Below are 22,612 nucleotides of genomic sequence, written 5' to 3'. Positions count from 1 at the left end.
TCTGCTCTCTTGCTCTAGTAGAGCTGCTTCTATCTCGTGTAGCTTCAATTCAGGTACATTCTTTAGTGTTGCTACAATGTTTTCATAATCACCTTTGTCCACACTCTTCAGAAGCACTGCTAGTGCCTCATCATCTTCTACCTTTTTGCCAATAGCTGCCAGCTGTTGCTTAATGCTTTTATATTTGTTCAAGTGTGTGATTAAAGGTTCACTTTCCTTCATGTCCAATTTGTAGAATTGCATTAACAGATTTATCTTTGAATTTTTTGCTTGTGTGCCAGATAATTTATTGAGTTCATCCCATGCATCTTTTGCCCATTGTATCCCTGTGATGTGATGAATGATTTCATCATTTAAATTGAGTGTAATAAGTCCCAATGCTTTTTCATTCCTACTCTTCCACTCATTTTCTCCTCTCTCTGGGCATTCATCTCTTCCCTCAACTAATCCCCACAGATTTCTCCTCATGAGCAAATACATGGTTTTTGTCTGCCATGTGTAAAACTGCTCCCCATTAAATTTGGCTATTTCCTGTGCTGTACTCATGGTGATGTGAAGGGGGTCTTACCTCTTTATCCAATTTCAAGATTCAAGGGCAGTGTCTACCCTTTTACAACTCAATCTGGTGTTTAATAGACGATTACAACAAATTTATCAGCATAAAATCACCAGAAATTACATTAAATCAAGGGTAACCAATTTGTACGGAATGGTTGGAGTATCAAACCAACTCCGAATTGAAATCTGAAGTTATAGGGATCTGTATCAGATACCTAATGGTTAATTTGAACCCTCAATTGCACCAAAATATAGTGATTAGCATTGATTAATCACTGATTAGCAAATTAATCCATTATTTTGTGTGCAAAAAACAGAGTATGCGGGGAGTTCAGATCTGGTGCCTTAGACTTCAAATGAGCTCAAATGCTTTCAAAGGAATCAATAGCAATGAGTCTAGTAGAGGATTAAGCCAAGAAACACAAGATTTGACCAAATATTGAAAGCTTAATCTCTGTTTTACCAAGGTCACCTGCAGATTTGATGAAGAGCTTGGATCTCATTGTAGACTTGATGAAACTGAATTCTGTCTTCACCAGCTTGTAGAGCATGCTTGAAAACACCTTGGGCTAGGAGGAATTAGAAACATTTGATTTGTGCAAGCTGCAATGTCAATTTTACTCAGAAAAAAATGCGCCTGAAAAACGTGCTGCCGCCGGCGATTCGCGCTGATTCCCTTCAATTCCTTGGAGTAGCTTGTAGCCCCTTGAGTGTAGTTTAAGCTCCTAAAAGGGCTTGGCCTAATTTGAAGTGTGCAAGGAGAATGGACTCCTCCACTGGCTGGGGGTACAGAGATGAGTTGAAAACTAACTAAAATTTTGATTATTTTCTAATTATCTACTAATCCTAATTAATTAGATAATGGGCTCATAAACCTGATGGATTCTAGGCATGGATACTCAAAAACCAGCAAATTCTCATTAGGGCAATGCCTCAATTTATAGAGTTTACATCAAGCATCAAATCCCACTGATTTCTCCATGAGTCACTCCACCTCTTTTCCCTGATTCTCTCCACCTCTTCACTTTTCCTAGAATATCTCCACATTTCCTAAATCTTCTCATGCTACCCTTTATTCTCTCCTAGTAGATTCTTCTCACCTTTTCACAAGTTCTTTCACATTTACTCATTCTCTTTTATACCCTCTAACCAAGGGCTTGTTCCTGCACACACCCTATTCACTTGTATTTTCAACAACTCTCATAGGGGAGCGGTTCTAGAAGCTAGTGAATGACTACAGCCTTCGACCATACAACATGCCGATACCACCAAATCCTTTCATTAATGAGGCGGCGCCAGTTATCTGCTCCCTGGAGGTCAAGAAAATTAATGAGGGTGCGCTTCAAGAAATCATCATGGCATATTCTTCTAAAGAATTTATTTTTTTAATACTTAATCATGCTAACTTGAGGGCGGTGTGGCATTCATGCACAACACAAACTATTTTTATGTTCTTTGTGAATGTTGTTACTTTCTCACTTTCTTCTACATTCTTGCATGTAAATAAATGCCTTACACCCTGTCATGACAACATAGCTTCACCTTAAGCTTCACAGCCATCACAACTGCTCTTGCAACCACGCTACTTGGCTGCATTTTATTCTGGTTGCATAACACTCCACACTCTCCATCAGTTTATCACAGGCGCAGGTACCATGATGATGTTTCACCCCTTCACCAACGTAGCAAAAGATGATGAAGATGTGTAGGCATGGCTGGAGAAAATCGGTCTTGCAGACTTCATGAACATGTCATGGCATATGATCCCAATGCACCCAGCCCACCACCACCTGCCGAAGAACTCATAAGGTTGCTGCAACTCCATCACAGTGTGGGGGGTGGTGGAAACGCATCTCACATAATCTTTGGTCATCGCAAAAAGACTCAAGCTACCCCTCAAAGGTCTCAAAGAGGTCACTCGAAGGGCATGATTTAATGGTCACGTACTTCGGGGAACCACTAAATGGAGAGCACAGGCTAGCAAACCACAACTCCACAAAGATAACCTACTCTACAAGATGTTTATGGAGATGTGATTGCAAAACAAGACCTAGAACATCTCTGTAGAGCAGCAGCCATGGGGTGGATATGGAAGGTGGAAAGGGGCGAGGCTATCAATTGGGCGTCCCCATTCGTCACAAAGTTATAGAAAGAAATTGCCCACCTGGTGAAGAGAAACACCCACACCAAGGTGGGACAATTGCTAATGATCCTCTTCCCATTTAGACAAACCACAAGAAAATTTGCCTGACAAAGTAGAGGTACAACCTACCCAAGCCCAATAGCAAGACTAGCAAATAGCATTGAACCCTGCACAAGTAGCCAACTCTGAGAGGACGGTCAGCTAGACCTCCACAACAAGGGGAGAACCAGCTCCACGACCATGACCTCGTAGTTTAAGAGAAATCTTATATTGGCCTCCCTCTCCTCTAAGGAAAAGAAGAAGCATGGGTGATGGAGCCTACCTGCAATGATGCAGTCCAATAATCAGGTCCAACTCGTCTCCACAGCCCGACAAGTCCCTCCAAGCCATCCCAACAAATTGACCTCCCAATAGCCAAATGCTATGCGGAGTACCTGGTGTGCTTTTTCAAGGGCGAGGATCCATGGCAAGTGGAAGGAGAACACAAACCTTTGACAAAACAGGCGGTAATGCCCAGAAGGAGGTGGCAAACACAAAGGAGAAGGGGTTGGAAATAGTCCACCATATTTACAGACTTCATGGACTTTTTCAAAGACAAAGCACTAAAAGATCAGGCTCAAACGAGCTTTCTTGAGGCTAACCTCAAATCCCAGACCGACCCCCCCTCCATCACCATACAGATAGATATAGAGATGCTGGTCGAGCTGTTCGATACTCTGCAAGAATATCTAGCCACTCAATGGGATAGCCTCATGGACAGCTCATCCTCACGGGCCAATGCAAGCCACCTACCATCCTCCCGAGGGACGAGGCTAACTCGGATGATGACAAGGATGCCTAGTCAGGCGCCCCAGGCAGAACGCCAATCAGAACATAATGCATTGTACAAAGGGGGGCAGCAAACGACTCCAACCTAGCTCGAAAGGGATCGACTCCTTTAGCCCCAACAAAGGATGATCTTCTCTTGAAAATGGAATAGCTCGAGCAAGAGCTCAATAGTATAAAGAGCAAAACGCAAAGCTAACAGTCCCAAGAAGAGGCCTCTCCAAGTCCAAGAGGAATAGGTCAACATACAAAACCTGCAACTAGCCATGGTGTCTGACTCCGAAGAGTAGCGTCCTCAACAACAGACCCAACCATGGCGCTATTAAAAGAGCATGCAGTGGCCCTCCAGAAGAACTATGATGAACTACAAGATCAGATGACTGCCATGAAGTTGGCATACAAAGACAAACACAAACAAGCCTTGCAGGATAGAGATGACATGCAGGCTCATATTGATGGGCTGAAGACCAAACTGGTTGACAAGAAGCCTTCGGCTCGGCAAGGGAAATGCCAAAACATGCATGAAGATATTCAAATGATCATTGCCACTATGGAAGAGGCCAAGAATGTAACACTCCATGCCGAACTATCAGCTCTACTAGAACGGAGATCTCCAACCTACAACAAGGGGTGGCCAGGAAACTTAGCAACCTCACTCCGATTGTCCGTCAAGTGTGTGCCTACATCCAAATCCTCACAAGTTCTGTCGTTGTTGTGGCCAATCTACCTGAACCTTAGGCCTAGCAGGTAGATGGATAGCTTTCTCCAAAGCAGCATGCCTTGCAATATTAGCCTCTCCCAAACCTCGCCCCGGCCTCCAACTCCAGCTGGTCCAAACAATCCGATCCGACCTGTTGACTATACTGCCAACAATGCTGTTTGGAGACGATGAGCTAGGCAGAGTGGAAGACTAGAGCCTCGGAGCTAAGGGATCAGGAACGTCCCCAAGCACGTCTGGGTTAGAATTGTTAGTATACACTCAATGCCTACCTCTCAGCATGTATCTCACTTTGATGTATAATGCACATTTGTTAGGCCCCCATTACGAGGAGCAGCCATGGTGTATATGTCTTTAGTGTGAACCCCGGGACGTTGATGGGGTCATTATTGTGATCATTGATGATGGTTAGGAGATGGTCACAAGTACGAGTGTTAGCTGGGGTCTAGGGCATTGCCCTGGTTGGGCCCCCTGCGGGGGTTCGGGGGTGGGAGCCTCGAGGTGATGGTATGAGGAATACTCCCTAGAATATTCCCTCAGATAGCAGGTCCATCATTAGTGGGTGGTGGTCGGTGGTCGATGGGCTGCATTCTTGATACACGGGCAATGATATGCAGTGTAACCACCCTCATTGTATACGCGTCTACCACACCGCCTATAGTACTATATATGGACATGTATATATGGACATGGTTACCATGAGCTAAGGTATCCAATGCTTGTGAGTATCCACCCCCTTCTACACTTCATACATACTCCATCCAGATTCTGTCTAGATCGCCATCTAAGCTCTACTTGAGAGCGCACGAGTGGACAGCACCATCACTTGTACCTCTTTGGTATAATCAAAATTTTAAATTCTCTCCATTGTGTATCTATTGCATTGTCTATTGTGCTTTGTCTTGATATCTCTTTCCGCTATGCCATATTCTTATAAGAATTGCTCGGAAGCACAATGATGAGGAGGATTCCAAAGAGTATCCCCACTCTTTCGACCAGTCGTCGCATTGATATGCCCACCCACACAAGCTATCAGGTGGACCCCATCTCTGGGTGATTTACTCTACCATACCAACAACATCAAGGAAAGACTATGGGTTTGAGTCGTCGGATTGGGAATCCGACCCACCAGGTGTGCCAAGTGTTGGGGATGGATAGTCGAACAAGTCAGAACACCACAGTCGTGCCAGTTAGGCACTTGTAAAACGGATTAGTTGGTTACATAATTGCTAGCTTTAGCCATCATGGGTGTAACACAACCATTGCTCATAGCACGAAAACTTCTTGGTTGTAACTGCACCTTGAGCACGAAAACTTCTTGGTTGTAACTACACCTTGAGTAGTATAAACATGTGATGGAAATCAATTGGTGTGCCAAGTGTTGGGGGAGCCGGATAGCCGGACAAGTTGGAACACCACAGTTGTGGCTAGTTGGGCACTTGTAACGCATTAGTTGGTTACATAACTGCTAGCCTTAGCCATCATGGATGTTCCTGTTGCTCAAAGCATGGGAACTTCTTGGTTGTAACTGCACCTTGAGCAGTATAAACATGTAATGGAAATCAATGGTGGTTGGTTGGTTTATCAGTCAAGTGTCTACTTTGTATATCAGTCTTTTTTCTTCTTCTTCTTTGGTAATACATCAATGTTGATTTATCTCTTGTAATTGTGTTCATCTCTTGTGACTGTATTTATGCTTTGTCTTATGCTCTTTTATATGTAATTCTTTTGCGTTACAGTGGTGTATGAAAACTCAGTAGGTTATAGGGTAGCGGTCTCCCAATAAAACAGATCCCCAGATAGTGCCAAAAATGTTACAAGCTACACTATTCTCTCCCAATGCAATGGAAAATTCTTACCTTAACACATCATGGGAAATTGGCCTAGCATTCAAGCTCGTATCTTACAAGACTCCAAGATATGTTAGTGGTTGCTAGCTCCATTCCTTTGCCTCCTCCTCAAGATGTCACCATGAGGTTGCCTTTCTTCATACAAGGACACTCACACCTCTCTACTCTCATACTCATGAATGAACATAAGCATAAGAGGAACATGCACCAAGAATGAAGCTCTCTCCTCTCAACTCTCTCTCTCATACACAAGAGATTAAGGAGATAAGACTTGGCTCAATTGACACAAAGGGGGATTGTGTCTTGTACTACGAGAATGTTGTTATTTATACAATTGGTCCTTATTCACACTTGGGCACCCAAAACTTAATGAAAGATGAACTAAAATATTACAAGATACATAGTTTTGTGCATTGCTAGCCATTCTCATAATTACAACGTTTATAATGTTGTTTTATAACACTTATGGTGCTCTCTCCCTTATGTAATGAGAGATGCTAAGTTAACCCGTAAAATGGGGTTAACAGATTATCCTTGAGCCTTCTTGTGATGGTAGGGTCTAGACACCATGCTCATTAGAGGGTAGGGAAGCTCGAATTTCATGTAGAGTTGAAGAAGAGGGTAGGTGTTGCATTTTCTCTTGAAGCTACTCCTGCTCTTTCATAGTCCATGTGTGCTCTATCTTAGCTTTCTCCCTATCTTGCTTTTTGGGCATCTAAACTTGCTTTGGTGCGACTTGTCTATACAAGGTCCTTAAGCATGATAATGATTTTGTTAACTTTTTTTTTTCTCACTCTAGGAGGGTTGCATCTTTATGGGGACTGCATCCTTGGAACCTATATCTAGCTTCTTCCTTGGTAGTATACTTGGGTTATTATAGTGAACTTTGTGTGGTCACCCATCCCTGTGTGGCTGGATGACTATATGGCTTTCAGTTTCTTCTTGGCTTAGGGATCCACACCAGCTTGTCATCACCACACATGTTTGGGTTCTTTGTTCTTGGGCTTTGATTGTTTTGCGGGCACACAAGTTGGCTTTTTTAGTGTCTGCAAGTACCCACACTTGCTTTATTTGGTTTCTTGGGGCTTTCTAAAGAATTGAGGTAGCAGGATTGGAAGTATTAGTTGTTGGACTTTGTTTTCTCTTACGGTGCCTCCTTGGTTTTTAAAGAGGCTTCTCCTCCTTTGGTTGGGCTTTTAGCTCCCTAGCTTTTAGTTTTAAGGAGGGTTAATTGGATAAGGCCTTGAGTTTTTGGATAATTGCACTTATTGGCTTGATAGGACCGGTTTGTAGTGATATCATTAACTTCTGGACCGCCATAGATGCATTTTAGCTACGTGGATAGGTATAACAGCTCTCCTTGGTTTTTCTTTTTCTTCATGGGCTTTAGCTTCCCATTGGGATCATCTCAGCCTCGTGTTTTCTCTTTTCTTCAACCTTGTGAATGGCTTGAGTTTCTCATAGGACAATAGCCCACAATATTTTATAAGTTTAATCCCATTGAGGAATCCTTTCCATTTGGACTCTATTGAGGGTTTCTAGGCATACTACCCCTCCAAGCGTGAGTTCATAGATCCTGAAAGGACCCATCCCTCTCAACTTCAATTTTTTTAATTTTTCTTGAGTTCATAAAGTAGGGCTAGGTCCCTTCTTAGAACCTCTTGGTTTAATCTTGGCATCAAACCACCTTCACCTTCTCTTTTTCTTGGCACACATGCCCACCACTAAGTGTAGCCTTGCTTTTTCTAGCTTCTCGAGCTCACAACAAGTCATTCAAATAACTCACTACCCATCCATTCCATTTTATTTGCTACCCTCAAGGTTGGGATCTTGAATTAAACCGAGGGTATCGCATCAAGCCAAAGACTAGGTTTTATGGGATCTTGGATTCAACTGAGAGTATCGCATTAAGCCAAAGACTAGGTTATATGGCATAGTCCTAGTTGAGGTTTTGTAGGCGGTTCTGTAAGCCCATAAAGCAGATGAGAGCGTCTACTCTCCCAGTCCATCCTTGATGCTTTGATTGTCTTTGTAATAAGCACACTGTATAGGACCTTATTCGTGCTTTCAACATTTCCGTTTGTTTGTGGATTATTATATAGGGAAGACTTCTGGTATACTACTATCAGTTTTTCTAAGAGAAACTCAACTGCATCACTTAAGAAATTGGTCCCCATGTTCTAAGAGAACATCCAAATCATCTTCATATACCTAGAGTCTTAAGATATTATATTTCCCTCTCTTGTAGAGCTATCTTGAAATGAGTGTACGGGGTTGTTACCTTCACCAACTGGCATTTTCTTCTGAGGGGCATGGTCTCATCTAAGGGAAGTTCATTGCTTAAGTAATCAGCCAATAATAACTCTACCTTGGGACAAGCTTATAAAGATGCATCTAGAAGATCATCCTCCTCAACCCCAGTTGGTCCCTCTTCATTGGAAATAACTCCACCTTGGCAGCACAAGCTTATTTGAAATAGAGACGCATCTGGAGATTCATCTTAGACCCCTATCAAAAATTCTAGATAGGTGATCACCTCTAACATACAATGTTCCTTTGCAAACTGACATTGTGAAATCAAATTCAAGAAGAAGTAACAACCATCGCGTAACTCACCCTATGGACATGGTTTGATCATAATGTAAAGCAAAGCCTAATGGTCTACAAAGAATATAAACTTGTTTGCCAAAAGATAATGGCAAAACTTCTTTACCGCATAAACCATCACTAAGCCCTCCCTCTCTATGGTTGTATAATTCTTCTCTGAATCATTGAGTTATCTACTGGTATAATTTACAAGAAATTCTATGTTCTTTTTTCCAGGTTGAGCTAATATACATCCTATAACGAAAGCTTATGCATCTATGTGTATGTGAAAGATGGCATTCCACCTTGGTGCTCTAAAAATCAAAGCTATTATCAAGGCCTCCTTAAGTTTATGGAATGATCCTTTGCACTCCTCATTCACACAAAGCATATCAATAGGGTATATAGCGGTCTAACAATTTGTGCATACATGAATATGAAGCATCTATAATACCCCGAGTGACCCATGAATCTTTAGACTACTTTTGGTGTCTTTCAAGTTCTATAATCACTCTAAGCTTCCTTCATCTGTGGGGATTCCATTTTTAGACACCATGTGCCCTAGGATTACACCCTATCTAACCATAAATTTACATTTTTCTAGGTTTAGACACAGTCTATAATGTCAGTATCTTTCCAACACTACTAGTACATGGGGTGTGTGCTCTCATCTTAACTTTGAGTTCATGCATAGATCATCCATGAAGATCTCTAAGAACCTTTGTAGGAAATCCTTATATGTTGTGTACATAAGTCTTAGAAATTTAGTTGACACATTAGTTAAACCAAACGGCATTACTTTACATGCAAATGTTCCCCATTTTAGCAAATGTTCCCTTGTTTGTGTTGGTTTCTTAGGTCTATGGATACTTGGTTGTACCCAAAAATTCCATTTAAGAAGCTATAGGATTCTTTTCCTACCACTCTTTCTAGCACATGTTCAGTGTATGACACTGTGGATAATGATCTCTTACTGTGGGGCTGCTTTCACTTTCTTCAAGTTTACACACATGCAAATCTTATTGTTCTTTTTAGGCACGATCATAACTGGTGACACCCACGATGTGTAGACTTAATATCATAAACGAAACCCACATTGATAAGTCTATTAGCTTCATCTTTGATTAGCTAGGCATAGGTCTCATTGTAGGTGTACGATCTTTGTTTTATTGGACTAGCACCATCCACTAAAGGAATTGTGTGCTAGCAAACCTCTAGAGGGACTCCTTTCAAATATGCATAGCTTCGAAGCAAGCACATCTCTTTATTTCTTGAGAACTATTATAAGTTCTATCTCCTACTCTTAAGTTAAGTTGGCGACTATCCAAAACGTCCTCTTGGGTAGCCATCGACTTAACCCAAGAGGAGAAGACATAATTGCCATAAGTTCTGTCTCCTCCTCTTAGGTTAAGTTAGTGTCTACCCAAACTAATTTGGGTTCCTCCCTAGGTAGTGCTAAATCAACTTATTTTGAATCTTCTGGTTCGTTCACATGACTCGATTTTTTCCCTTTTTGGTGGTGGGGCTCACACCTTCCTGCTTTCCACTTTGTAGTTCTTGAATTAAGAAGGGACATATTTGGAGTCCTCTTCCTATGATCACTAGTTGTTAGGCTTGAAGACTCAAAATCCTTCTTGACGCTCCCTTCCTTTATGGCCTTGTTTTGTCTTCTCCATCTAGACTTGGAAGTCTTTTTGGAGTCCATTGGAATTGTATCATAGAATTACTCATAGGTTAGCACTTCAACTACTTCAGGATCTATGTTCATGACATTTGCACTGGGTCTTTTCATTAGATCCTTCCAACTAGAGCAAGACTCCTCAATTGCTTTCAAAGGGCTTCTCTCTTTTTTAGGAATCCTTTGAGAATGGGCCTAGTGTTCTAGCAACACTTATCCTTCTTCGTCTTTGCTATCTTCACTATAAGAGGAGCTTTTTGGTGTAAGACTTACACTTAAGCCCCTCATTGGTACAATTTTTGGTTCATCAAAAGACTTTTTCCCTGTCTTTGGTTTCTCCTTTCTTAGCAAAACCGGTGTCTTTATTTTTGGAAGCATTGGGTCATAGTCCTAACTAGAATTATGTCCCTACCGTTCTCATCACAAGATTGTGTTCCCAAGTGTCTAGGACATACATCCATCATCATAGCTAGCAAGTGCATCTAGTTTTCCTCCTTTTCAAGGTTTAGTAATAACGAAACTATGGAAGATTCCTCTGCTAATACCACTGAAGTGGTGCATGTGTACCAAGTCTGAAGCAAGCCATCGTATCTAACCCCAAGTCATCGCTCAATAGGTGTTTTGGTGACTTATTTGTACTTACGGTCCCCTTCGAGTTCACCTTAATGGTATTTTCCTCTTGACGGAGATAAATGACATCATAACCCTAATCGTCAATCATCGACAATTGGCACATAAATGGTCTTCCCAAAATTACATCGTAGTCAGTAATAGCAAATGTATTCTCGTATAGGTTAGGCTACACGATGTTACCTCTACGTCCTTCAGGATTCCCACAGGGGTTCTTAAATTTTTGTAGCTTGAGGACTACTTTTGCTCTTTTAAGGGGCTTACTTCCCCATCTTTGCCACATGTCTTTGGTCACAATGCTCACTCCCGATCCCCCCCATCAAGGATCTGAGTGGTGGGTCACTCCTCCCAATTTGATTGGAATGGTTGCATTTATATTATGTCCTTCATAATACTTTTCGATCGCACACTGACTGGTACATCCTTGAATATCCATCATGGGTTATCTTTTTTAGCTTGGTTTTGTCTCCTCAATTTCTTCGACTAGTTTAAGCTTTTCTTTCATCCACTAGTGATGGACTTCATTCTAAGATTCCGGCTTGCATGCCAAGTACTCAGCCATGGTTATAGTGACAAGGGCTGAGAAGATAACTCTTGAGGCTCTCGTTTCTCCTTTCACTTGCAAGCCTTAGAGATGGCACATTAGCGACTATCACGAACTCGTCATTCGTACCCATGTAGGATGGTGCAGTGGATAATGAGTTAGGCGTAGATTTATGTGGTACCCACACCCATTCTGATGGTTATCTCTAGGTGTATCCTCCCATTAGGGATTCTTTGAAGGGATATTGCCTCTCTTGTTCAAGCCTTTCTTTTATGATGTGCTCTTGAGGCAGGCTCATAATCTTAGTTTCATCAAGTTCTTGGAGCTCTTCGAATGTTTTTGTTTCATTTTTAAGCTCTTTGTGAGCATTGTTGTGGGCAATTCTAGTTCTTCCTCCCTCATTGTTTCCTCTTTTTTTAAAGGGTTATTATTCTTTTACTCTATTGGTGCCTCCCATTGAAGCAGATGAAAAGTTATATAGCATTCTTACTCAAGACACTCCCCTCATCCATCTCTAACAACCCCTCTCTAATGGCGTTATAACAGGGGTTCTTTGTGGGAACATGGAAATCGGTCTCCTCGGCCCTTCTATTTCAAGCTACCCGTACTCTACAACTCTTGCATGTCATTCAACCTCAAGATTTACTCTCTCAGGTTAGGGTAAGCTTGTAACTTATTAGGAAGGGGTTCTTCTAGTCCTCCAAATTTGTACTTCCCTTCCATGGCTTTCTTAGCCGTTTTGCGAAGCTCATCCTTTTGGTCCATTATGATTGATCCGACTTCACTTTCCTCGCCTCATTCTTCGTCTAGAATGAGGTTTGAATTGGTGGTTTGTGAATAATTTCTATTTCCATGTAGCTCAGATCATCAATTAGTTCAACCCCACTGGAATGAGGTTTGAATTGGTGGTTTGTGAATAATTTCTATTTCCATGTAGCTCAGATCATCAATTAGTTCAACCCCACTGGAAGGCTCTTTGTAAGGATAGGTCCATCAAGACTATTTACCCCTTCTCTTCATCAAAGGTTATTTAGCTTACTGAATTCAGAACATCCTCAATCTCAATTTAACCTAGATGGTCTTTTGGGTCCTTTCCTCTTGTCTCATTACCACTAAGACGTTTTGAGGTCCCTGGTTGATTGGGTACTTTTGTTGGCTCTATGAAGGGCAATGTAGTTTTTCCCTTGCCTACAGTTCTTGCCTCGTTTCTTGTTTTTTAATGCTAGATGGTCTTTTGGGTCCTTTCCTCTTGTCTCATTACCACTAAGTCGTTTTTAGGTCCCTGGTCAATTGGGTACTTTTGTTGGCTCTGAGGAGAGCAATGTAGTTTTCCCTTGCCTACTTTTTTTTGGCCTTGTTTCTTGTTTTTTAACCCTCTTGGAAGTTTTTAATGCTTAGGTCATAAATTGAGGACTAGTTTAATCCTGCACCTTACTTCTAATCCTCGCTAGTATTTCATGTTCTTCTTCTGATGAAGAAGACTGGCATACAACCCTGACTATGACAAAACTTGCTAAAACTTGCTGAAGGTGACTACAGTGTGATGGTAGATGGATTTGGAGGAGCTGTCTTATGCGGGCAGAGTATCTATGCCACACCTGATACACCATCTATCTAAAGATGGTGGATTTGTTATTATTACCGCTTTGGGATTTTGTCTTCATGGGGAATTATTCTACCTCTTTGTGGGTCCTTGACATCTAAAACAAGAAAGAGGGGCTCTTCTCGGGCCATAAATGTCCGGTGGCCTATAAGCTCTTGATGTTATTTGCATTGAGGTAGTCAATTGTTGCATATCCCACATCATTTGTCTTAGTTACCCTGAATGGTATTCACTTATAGGTGGGCTCCCCGAGATTGGGTTTATATAGTCAACATAGGGTCCCTCTTGAATGTGTTCCATATCATTTTTTCTACATCGACATGGGTCCTAGTTAGCAGTGTTGGCTATGGTGGTAACACTAAAGGTGGTACATCCCGATGCTCTATATGGGTTTCTTGCCAATGTAGGGTTAATTTTGCTACATGAGTAGCATTTGGTCTAGCTGTAGGTGGAGCGAATAAAGCTAATGTTTGAGGAGTTGCCGATAATGCAGGCACTCCTATCATTCTTGCCATTCATTGTGCATGGTAGATGATTCATTATTTTCATACCTCCTACAAATAACCACACCACTAGTTTCCTCTTGCTCTCAAGATTAGGCACACATGCACCATGCTATTACTTCTACAAACTGCATGCCAAGTCATTTCCCATCTTGGAGCTAATTGTGGATGGCCTCTCTCCTCCCTAGGAGAGGCTTTCCACACTTCTTTTAGCCCTTTGATCACTGCCTTAGAAATGTGGAAAGCCTCTCCCTTGGAGAGGCTTTCCACACTTCTTCTAGCCCTTTGATCACTGCCTTAGAAATGTCTTTACATTGTTAGGCTCTTCCATTTTTCTAGTGTCCTAGCTTTTGACATCGGGTTCTGTTTTGACCAATGAGTCTAGTCTTCTGCTTTTCGTGGAAGGGATGCCTATAAAGTTATCATCAAAATCTATCAAATTTAGGCAATACATGAGTAACATTTGGTCTAGCTGTAGGTGGAGCGAATAAAGCTAATGTTTGAGGAGTTGCCTGATAGTCTTTACGCTGTTAGGCTCTTCTATTTTTCTAGTGTCCTAGCTTTTGACACTGAGTTCTGTTTTGACCAATGAGTCTAGTCTTTTGCTTTTCGTGCCTATAAAGTTATCACATCAAAATCTATCACATTTAGGCAATACTCCACTAATCTCATGTGCCTTCTAGTGTACAATGTATCATGCAATTGTTTGTTTCTCTAAGAAGAATGATATTAGCCTGGCTCCGATTTTTCCTAAGCAAGGCATATGCTAATCAAGTTCTTAAGGCAGTTGATATAATGTCTCATCGACTCGTGTTTAAGCTATTTGAATTGATACAATTATGTAACAAATCTATGCTTGACACCAATCATCAAGAAGCCGTGGTAAATGTTAGCTCGAGATCCTCCACGATCCCTTTTTGTGAATATTCCATTTGAGACCACAATAAAACATTACCTTATAAGGTCAATCTCGAAGGCATCGATCTTTGTTTTGGGATTGATTACTCACTCAATTGTACAAATTTGGGATTGATTACTCTCTCAATCGTACAATTTTTCTAAATGTAGCTACGTGGCTATATGGATCCCCCAATTCATCAAACTTTGACACTAGCTTAGATATATGTGAGGCTCTTATCCTTGGATGGCCATTATTGTATTCGTCTCTCATTCCTCTAGGCACTCTAACCACCGTGGAATGACATCTAGCACTCTTCTTGTTTTCGTCAAGAATATGAGCTTGTACTCTAAGTTATGTAGGCTTGACTATTAGTTATGGGGCCATCGAGGCTACATATCTTGGTTTATCTTTGGGAGGTATTGGTGCGTAGGATGGTCGTACGTACCCATAGGCTGGTACACGTAAAACTAATGCTTCTAGTAAAGGTTCTAGGAGCATATTGGCCGTATGTGTCATTGGGTATCCTGCTAGCTAATGGTAGGCTTGTAGCTCTTTGTTCGTCTCGTGACTATCTGGTCTTTCAGTTTCCCATGCTCCTTGAGTTGGTACTCTAGGCTCTAAGGGAGTGGCTACCCTTGCTCTTTTGAGAGGTATTACCTCTCTTCGAATAGCATTGTTTTCCCTCATCTTTTCTTCCTTGATTCAGTCCAATAAGGAAGGAATCCGATAGTTAGCATCATGTCTGTGGCTATAGAATGAGAATTCTTACTCCTCCGCCCACTGTTGAACTGCCTCTTCTTAAAATGATTTGCTCATGAGAGGTTCTTCCTTCTCTTCCTCTTGTCATCCTTTCACTCTGGTAGGGTACGGGTGGTGTGACACCCCCTACCTAGACTTCTTTGTATTCCTTGCCTTCTGGGGGTATATGTGTTGCCTTCTTCGTCAACATGCATGATCCATGGTTGGCTGGTAAAACTTGCTTACTAGGGGTGCTTCAAGGAATAAAAAAGATCCCTACTAAGAGTATTAGAGGTTTCCCGGGGTATCCTCATATAACGTTATTCCCTCATTGTTGGCTCTAAGCCTCCTTAAGAAGAATATGTCAATTACAATAGGGAGTTGAGTCCTTATTGGCTTCGTATGAGCTCTAATAGCTTCTTGCAATGTCCTGGGCCTTTCTATCGCAACATGGCTAAAGGTCTAACCATTTGAATGCCCCTTGTTGGGATATATATCATCCCGTTTGAAGTCAAGATAGAACTCTTGGTTCCCCACTAGCCAATCAATACCACTCGCACGATGGGTTGTTTGGGAGAGGTCTGGCTCCAAGGACTGCATTGGCCATCTCTCCAAGAGTATCCCATTTGTGTCAATGAATATTGGAACTTGGTTAGATGTATGGAAGTTGTAACATTGTAAAACATACGCTTCACTCTCCATGTGTTACTAGCCTGGCCTCTAACATGTTCGATCATGTCCCTTCTCTCACCCATTGGTCTTCTAGCTTTGGGCCTTTTAGATCCTTCTTAACAACTCTCCTATAAAGGTTTTGTGGTCTCATTTGGCTATTTCCATATTTGGATGCTAAATTGGACTAATGTCCCACAATCCCAATTTGGTATCTTCCATTGTGAAGGATTCTTGGTATGCTTCTGAATTGGAACTTGGAGCTACTAGGGTGGTTAGATTGACTCTTGGTCTTGTCCCACTCCCTAATGTTGGCATGCACAATAACATTTCATGCTCAAATGTTGGGTTTGAGAATGAAGTTGCAATGATTTGACCTAAATGCATAAGCACTTGGTCCAATGCTAGAATCACTTACAGGGATTATTTTTATGATTTTTCTTGGTTTTCTAATGTTTTTGGGTTTTCTATACTTTTTTTAATTTTTCAATGGCTTTTTGGTAAATTTTCTTGATTTCCAATGTTTTTGGTCTTTTAGAAGGTTTTATATTTTTTTAAATGGTTTTTCTCCAAGATTTAGCAAGTTAAAGTCTAAGGTTATGGTGAAAATACATTGCACTGGCTAGTTTTCTGATTTTTTTAATGCCTCTGTAACTTTGTCTCAATAGGATCAACGATCCTAATTTGATGATTTTTCATTACATTAAATCAAGAAATAGATTAGCAATTGTGATTAGGAGTAGAATCCACTCCCAAAACATAAGCATTAAGCTTCATTAAGTGTGGATGAGAGTGGGATAGTTAATTCATTAAGTGTGGATGAGAGTGGGATAGTTAATTCATGCGTTATATATTTTTTCAATTTTTTTTAACAAATGGAAGCTTAGAAGAGTAGACAAAAATCAACCCAAAAAACTTAATTACTTGTATAACCACTATTAACTAGGATTAGGAACCTTAATCACCACCCATCAAGTCTTAAAAATTTCAAAAACTTTAAAAACTAGGCCAAACTAGCTCTTGTGTTAGGAAACGTGAGCCCACGGTCTTGTGAAAAAAAGATGTGAGTCAAACATGTGAGTTAACACACATGAGCATGGAGACGTGAGCTGCGAGCCTACAGATGTGAATCGTGACTTTAGATATGTTAGTTGTAAGTATGGAGAGCTGAGTCAATAGAAATGAGTCATCCAAGTAAGGCCCTTCCACTTGCCATGCCTTGATACCATCATCTGCTCTCAAAAATCTTTTTGAGGATCCAGGTCCACTAGGGTTGACACTAGCTAAGGAAATAGGCAACTTGTTTGGCTAATCTAACTTTGGAGTGTGAGTAAAGGTCTATAATCCATAGCCCCTCTTTCACGCACACACACACACACACAGAGTTTTCTCTCTCTCTCTCTCTCTCTCTCTCTCTCTCTCTCTCTCTCTCTCTCTCTCTCTCTCTCTCTCTCTCTCTCTCTCTCTCTCTCTCTCTCTCTCTCTCTCTCTCTCTCTCTCTCTCTCGGCCACCCACCCCTCGTACCATCCATAGCACCGACCATTAGCACGGTAAATAATTCCCAATCCTTGACCACCACCATCAGTTGTTTTAAAGCTAAATTTTATATTGGAACTAAACCTCCGTCTTGCAAGTTTTATGTGTCCCCCATAGGTATAATGAAAGAGAGTATCATCCCTTATAGGAGGGGATGGATTACAACCACCACTAATATTATGTCAGTTGAAAAAAAGAACCATAACACTCGAGCATCCCCATGGAATGGTTATTGTACCCTTGGTGGATGAGGGATCACTAAATCTATCAACATCGCAAGCCCATCCTCCACTTATAAGCCATTACCTTAGGTAACCCCTAACACTCAATGCTCCTCTGGCCTTGCCACTCGACCACCCCCTCAAACCATTATGGGAATCAAAAACCTCGGTGATATAGACAAAGACCACCCCCAACATTATCCTAACAACCCCTCAAAGAGGTCACCAAGAGAGAGTGGTGGGTACCTAAGAGTACCTTGGCTAGCTAAAACAAGTATGATACCCAAGCAAATACCTGGCACTCACCACTTAGCCAAAACAAAAGACCTAGCACTAGCCACCATTTGACTAGAAGCTTTCCCATGAGCGAAGATATGTCAAAAGCGGGAGGCCATAACAAATAGAGTTTTACTGACAACCTAAGCCCCATTGGATCCCCATCATCAAGATGTTAGAAGCTCAAGGCTTCTACGGTGGAAAACCTTCCATTTCGGTCCTAAAAACCTTGCGGTCCACACCTCAATCTCCAAATTTAAAGAGAGTCGGGTGGTAGCCTCAAATACTAGTTTAAACTCAACCTTTGGGTCCCAATCACGCTGTTAAAACTACAAGGGTTCTATGAAGGGAACCCCTACATTTGGGTTCTGAAGTCAAGAAAACCCATGCCACAAGCCTCTATAACCATGCCATCATGCTATCAAACGCTAGACCAAAGATGGAATGGAGACCAAAAGCCATGCCTCTGACGTTGACCCTAAAGCTTACATAGAAATGGAGAGGAGTCCAGAGCAGTGGCTTCTACCTCGACTCATTTGCGAGAACACCACTTTTAGGGGAAGTCAAAGGAGTCAACACCAAGTAGCAGTGGCTTCTACCTCGACTTATTTGCGAACACCACTTTTAGGGAAGTCAAAGGAGTCAACACCAAGTAGCGGTGGCTTCCTCAACTCATTTGGGACACCACTTTTAGAGAAGTCAGAGGAGTCAACACCAAGCAGTAAGAGGCAATACTTACTTCATGCAAGGTGGCCTTAATCAACTACATTCCCGTCAAAGAGCCACATGCATAGTACCAAGCCTCCAAGCGAGCTACGCACATTTTTCGTGGCATCGCAAAGCAACCCCCAAGGCTTAAAAGGATCACCATGACCCCGCAACACCTATGTGCAAACACCTGCATGTGCCATGTTGTAACATTAGCTCGCTAGCTGGAACTAGAAGGACAAAACTCAATCAAGCATGCCAGCAAAGTCGACAACAAATGACATCAAAGCTTTCATCATGGATGGGCAATGATTCTCTGCCTTCACTAAGTGAGCCATATGGTAAAAGCTGAAATCTTCAACCCCCATTGTACCAAACGTATCTATACCAAGAATCGCCCAGTGTGTGGGACCTCATCTTTGAAGGCAACTTCCATGACATCCTTTACCCACCCTTTGATATGGCCAAAATCTACCTAGTGAATCAACAAATGGACAATCTACTTGCCTCTAGTAGAAGGTTGATCACCACTGGCACGCAATACCAGAGGTGGATGGCAATTTATTAATCCAAGGGACTACACATCCACGAGTAATCTAGGAGTATAACTTGAGTGGCTCATGCCCTATCTCCTAAAATGATCACCATATGTGGAGAGAGTACATGGTTGTGCACCAAGAGAAGTCAACATTGCCCTAAGCTTCACGGTTCAAGGTTCTCGCCAGATCAAAAGAAGGTGGTCCTATCCCAAAAGGCATGCCTTCTATAAATTTCTCTATGTTAACGGACCCATACCACTCGTCATCATAGAGGCATGACTCAACATGAAAAATTTCAATGATTTTAATGATCTCATGTGAGAGTATGGCGCGAGTGGCTCATGCCCTATCTTCTAAATGATCACACCAGATGTGGAGAGAGTACATGGCCACATGCCAAGATGAGCTTGCACATCATCCCAAGGTTCAAGCTGATCAAAAGAAGGTGGTCATGTTGCAAATTCTTACAAATGGAATGCAAAAGACCCACTATCTATAACTTTCCTTACATTGACGGACCCAGACCACTCACCACCACAAAGATGTGGCTTTGCATGAAAAAATTCAATGATCTCAACTACACCAAGGTTCCCAACCCAACCACATTGCTGCCACGTGCCAGATACCAAGGACTAATGGAAAGTAAAGAATGTTCTTTGACCTCAATGAAGGACCAAATTTTCACCAGTACAAATGGACCTCTATGGCATGGTCAAATACTTCCATGGCCATAGGGTGGTCACCTTTTAAGGACATGCCACGTACCAAGTTCTCGAAACCCTTTGACATCATGTGAGGGCCTAGCTGATGGCTTTCCATAAGCCCTTTATCACTTCCTTCTACGAGACCAGTGGTATCTTTGGCACCAATGTGGGTTGTTAAGTCTCATTTTGCCATACTTAAGGCCAGTATAAAATCATCGTCAACTCAAACAAGGGTACCACAAAAGTTTCATCACCTTGATTTCCCAAAATTGGGATAAATGAAGAAGGGATAAATAAGAGTCAAGGAAAGCAATGTTTATCTACCATAAGGAACTTTGGCATCTTACCCGCTCAAACATACACTTATCTTCTGTAAGACGATGCTAGAACATATAAAGCAGCTTTACCTTGTGCTTAATGTCAAATAGGAAAAGTCTAAAGAAAAATAAGAGTTGAACTCGAACCGGCACTTATCTCTTGTAAGATGACTCTCAAACATATAAAGTGGCCTTTAAACCTTGTGCTTAGTGTCAAATAGGGAAAGTCTATGGACTTTATGTACATACTTGCTTAAGACTAGTAGAAACCGGGCCATTTTTTATTTTTGGCTGGCCTAGTGTGAAAATTAATCACTTGTATATAAGTCATTTTTTACAATAAGCAATGGACAATCATTTCCTTGTAATAGAATACTTGTGAGCTCTCCTCTTTCCTCTTCTTTCTTGCATGTATGCTATTCGATCTTGCATGTTTGATAGATGCTTGCTAGATAGGATTGGTTGTAGGTTTTCTGCTTGCATTAGATTTCTCCTGTATCCCCCACCTTTGCGAAAGAGAACCAACGAGAAGGTATTACCTCCATCAAGGCAAAGAGATCTCTCCCTTCACCCCAAGGCAAAGAGAGATCTCCCTTCACCCCATTGGCAAAAGAGGATTTCTGTGTGACAACAGAGTGAGAATGTAATGTGGACGAACTAGCGCACCCACATAGGGAAGTTGCATTTGTTTTGCGATTGGAAGGCAAGACTCAATGACATAGGCTTCGGTAAGGCTAAGGTAAGCTCTTAACTTGAACATATTTGGTGCCACTTCCGAGGACTAGCCTCAGACCGAGCTCTATCCATTCATCCATTCTAACTTATTGGGATCCCAATACCCAATGTTAGGAGGCCACACTCCAAAATACATATGGTTTTGGAGTCATTGGATGTGTTTAGTTATTGCTTTTGATTTTTATTTGCATTAAGTCATTCAAGTTTCATCTATTGGAAGAGTGAAACCCTGATTTCGTTGGTGATTTGCATGAAGTTGGAGACCAAGAGGCTCAAAATTCATTGTTTTTAGTCAAGAATAGCATAGAGATTGTGATTATAGGAGTGGAATCTACTCCAAAAACATAAGCATTAAGCTGTATTAGGGGAAATTAGAGTGGAATAGCCAATTGTGCTTATGCATTTCATAATTTTCCATAATTGTTCATGCATTATTTGAATTGGTAGCTTAGGAGCATGCAAATTTATTAAAAATAATTAAAAAACACTTAATTACTTGCATAACAACCATTAACTAAGATTAGGACCATTAATAACACCCCATTAAGTCTAAAAACCATGCCAAATGAGCTTTTGGGCTAGGGGCATGGGCCCGCGTGAGTTTGGACATGTGAGCTGGTCTTAATCCTTGTTAATGTGGTTAGGAAAGTGTTTGTGTTTTTTAATGTTTTTAATTGGCTTTGCATGTCTAAGCTACCAACTCAAACATTACATGAAAAAATATAAAATACATGATAAAACCTAGTGGACTCTAATCCACACCTAATGGAGCTTAATGCTCATGTTTTCAGAGTGGATTCCACTCCTAACCATAATTGCTAAGCTATTCCTTGGCTTAATGCAATGGATCTAAAATCATGCAAATCACCAAGAGACCATGTAGAATGCCCTAATGTACCTAATGGAGCTTAATACTCATGTTTTCAGAGTGGATTCCACTCCTAACCATAATTGCTAAGCTATTCCTTGGCTTAATGCAATGGATCTAAAATCATGCAAATCACCAAGAGACCATGTAGAATGCCCTAATGTAAATAAACTTCAAATCCAAATCCAAATCAACAACTAAATACATCCAATGGCTCCAAAATCATATGTTTTTCGGAGTGTGACCTCCTAATCAACATTGGGTAATCCCATTGTGGAATGGACGGATAAATGGAGCTAAGACCTCCTTGATAACAACACCAAATACATTCAAGTCAAGAGCTTACCTTAGCCTTGTTGAAGCATGTGTCGCTAGGTCTTGCCTTAGGAGGGAAAAGAAGAGCTCACAAGTAAACAGGTAAACTATTACAAGGGAATGATTGTGGAATGCAGGATGAAGGGAGAGCTCTCTATGCCTAATAGAGGCAACAATGGCCCATCGTGATGGTTCTCTCTCACAAAAAGTGGGGGATGAAGGGAAAGCAAATCCAAAAAGACAGCCTACAACCAATCCTATCTAGCAAGCATCCATCAAACATGCAAGATTTAATAGCATACATGAGAAGTAGAGCTCACAAGTACACAAGTAAACTATTGCAAAGGAATGTATTGCTTATTGTAAAAAGTAACTTATATACAAGTGACTAGTTTTCACACTAGGCCGACCAAACAAAAAAATGATATTGCCTCTATTTCTAATCT

This window comes from Cibotium barometz, chromosome 3 (assembly GCF_041138505.1).
Source record: "Cibotium barometz isolate CiBa-2024 chromosome 3, ASM4113850v1, whole genome shotgun sequence".
NCBI lineage: Eukaryota > Viridiplantae > Streptophyta > Polypodiopsida > Cyatheales > Cibotiaceae > Cibotium > Cibotium barometz.
The sequence above is the reverse complement of the archived record's forward strand: the minus strand, read 5'-3'. Positions refer to the sequence as shown.